Source organism: Ranitomeya imitator, chromosome 2 (genome assembly GCF_032444005.1).
Source record: "Ranitomeya imitator isolate aRanImi1 chromosome 2, aRanImi1.pri, whole genome shotgun sequence".
NCBI classification, from domain to species: Eukaryota; Metazoa; Chordata; class Amphibia; order Anura; family Dendrobatidae; genus Ranitomeya; species Ranitomeya imitator.
The window spans coordinates 77,993,744-77,996,505 of record NC_091283.1 but is presented as its reverse complement, the minus strand read 5'-3'; the positions used below and the strand labels follow the sequence as shown (position 1 = coordinate 77,996,505).

Genomic DNA, 2,762 nt, shown 5'->3' with positions numbered 1-2,762 from the left:
AACGTCTTTTTCTCCTCTTTCAGGTAACATCGGGGGCTTATCTACAGCATTACAGAATGCTGAAGATAAGCCCCTGATGCCCGTGGGCTTACCTCACCCATGATTTTCGGGGTGACCGGTTCCCTTTAAATATCTCTAATCTGTATCTTCTCCCTTTCAGTTTCATTCCATTGCTTCTCGTGTTTTCATTTGCAAATGAGGATGATCCCTCTACACCAGACCTGGGCAAGATGCGGCCCGCATCCGGCCCGCCTGATTTTAAACGGCCCGGCACCGCTCGGCCAGCCGCCAGACGCTTTCTGAGCAGCCCATGATTAAGATGGCCGCCGGAGTGTGTTGGTCATTTGACTGCACCCTGCCATACCCACTGACTCCGCCCGCTGTCTGGTGCGTTGATCATATGGGGCCCCATGTGATCTTGCGTCGGTGTTCAGGGCGACGCTGGTGGGTGGGGTGGAGCGGTGCTCCCTGGCCGGCCCTGTACGTCACGTGCGTACGTGACTCCAGCGCCACGCGGGATGTGCTGCGGTGAAAGTTGCTGGCTGGCGGTCTCCTTCAGGTGAGGGTGAGTATCCGCACGGTCAGGGGGGAGAGGGGGTCCCTGTGTTGCTGGGGAGTGTGAGGGAGGGGGGCTACTACATGGAGCTGCCGCGGCTATCACATACTGGGGGGGCAGGGCAGGGGGGATTGCCATCAGTGGGGATCACCTACAAGGGATATTGGGCCCCAATATTTAGTATCCCTTAATGTAGCCATCCCTTGTAGGTGATCCCCACTGATGGTAATCCCCCCTCCCCTGCCCACCCCCAGTATGTGATAGCAACCACTTTAGGTAATATTCTCCATGTAGCCCCCAATAATTATGAACCCTGATCCTCCCATTAAATCACCCGAAACAAGTTATGGCGGACCAGCTTAGAGCCTATGTTATATAGGGGACGCTACCATATAGTGCAGCCACTGGATACCCAGGGCGACACGGGAATGCAGGATACACGGGGGTGCAGGATGCACAGGGAGACACGGGGGTGCAGGATGCACAGGGAGACACGGGGGTGCAGGATGCACAGGGTGACACGGGGGTGCAGGATGCACAGAGTGACACGGGGGTGCAGGATGCACAGGGTGACACGGGGGTGCAGGATGCACAGGGAGACACGGGGGTGCAGGATGCACAGGGAGACACGGGGGTGCAGGATGCACAGGGAGACACGGGGGTGCAGGATGCACAGGGTGACACGGGGGTGCAGAATACACAGGGTGACACCATAATTGGGGGCTACATGGAGAATACTACCTAAAGTGGGGGATATCACATACTGGGGGGGGGGGGGTGTTAACATACTGTTTGCTTATGAAAAGATAGCATATGACATATGTATACTATTGGGTAAAAATGAGTTAATTATACTAGTCCGGCCCTCTAAAACCATCCGAATTTCTCATGCGGCCCTATGGCAAAATTAATTGCCCACCCCTGCTCTACACTGTGACATCCCTTCTGTTATTTGTAGACCGCAATTAAGTTTCCCCTTCGCCTTCTTTTTTGAAAGCTAAACATTCCCTGATCCTTTAACCGTTCCTCGTATGACATACTTTGCAGTCGGCTCACCATCCTGGAAGCTCTTCTCAGAAGTTGCTCCAGTTTTTCATTGTCTTTTTTAAAATGTGGTGCCCAGAACCAGACACAGTATTCCAGATGAGGCCTGATCAATACTTCACATGATCTAGACTCAGTGCTTCTCTAAATATATCCCAGAATGTTTTGCCTTTTTTGCTGCGGCATCACACTTGCCTCATTGTGCAGGCTGTGATCTATTAGTATACCCAAGTCTTTTTCACACATGCTGTTGCTTAGTTCTATTCCTCACATTCTGTAGATATAATTTTAGTTTTTCTGCCAACATGTAGAATCTTGCATTTCTCCTTGTTGAATACCATTTTCTGCCCATTGTTCAAGCTCATCTAGATCCTTCTGAATCCTTTCTCCATCTTCTCTTGTGTTAGCTATCCCTCCTAGCTTTGCATAGTCTGCAAATTTGATTACTTTACCTTCAATATGCTTATCTAGATGATTAGCCTTGTAGTACCCCACTTGGAACACTCATCCAATTGGACGTGTAACCATTGACTACCACTCTGAGTACGATCACTGAGCCAGTTATGAATCCACCTACCTACAGCCTTGTCAATCCCATACGTGGCCATTTTTTCAATGAGGATAGTATGATATACTTTATCAAATGATTTGCTGAAGTCAAGGTATACTATATCTACAGCATTTCCCTAATCCACAGAGTAGATATGCCAAGTAGAAATGAGCTGCTCATTTCTACTTGGCATATGAATCAAGACAAAAGTCAAGTTTTACCTTCATAAGATAGTTTAGAAAAGTTTGTGGTTTTCGTAACTTTATTGCACAAGACAAGACATAGGCAAAAAGGCTGAAAAATACAACGCAGGAGCCTAGTACCTGGAACTTCACCAAGGCTTCATGAAGGCATCACTTCTAGTATATACAGACAAGACGCTTTCTGATCGAACAAATAAAAAGCAAAAAAAAACAAAATCAATGAAACATGGAGCAGTTAAAGCAGACTTGCTGGAATAGGTTAAAAAAAAACAGAAAAAACAAACAGATCTTATTAAATAAAAAAAAAACATAGAACATAGTATGTATGTAAAACAGTGAACCTCTGTACAAATAAATCTCTTATGTATAATATCTGGAAGGCACAATAGCAAAAATTATATAAGCATTG

General features: G+C 47.1%; 1 protein-coding gene across 1 annotated transcript in view; it reads right to left on the bottom strand.

The window, feature by feature from the left end:
- Positions 1 to 2,394: 2,394 nt before the first annotated feature.
- Positions 2,395 to 2,762, bottom strand: part of LOC138661963 (transmembrane 9 superfamily member 2-like) — a 79,001-nt gene continuing 78,633 nt past the window's right edge. Inside the window, exon 17 of the mRNA XM_069747008.1 lies at positions 2,395 to 2,762. This exon is cut by the window's right edge and continues 393 nt beyond it. The gene's annotated coding sequence lies outside the window, so the exon portion shown is untranslated.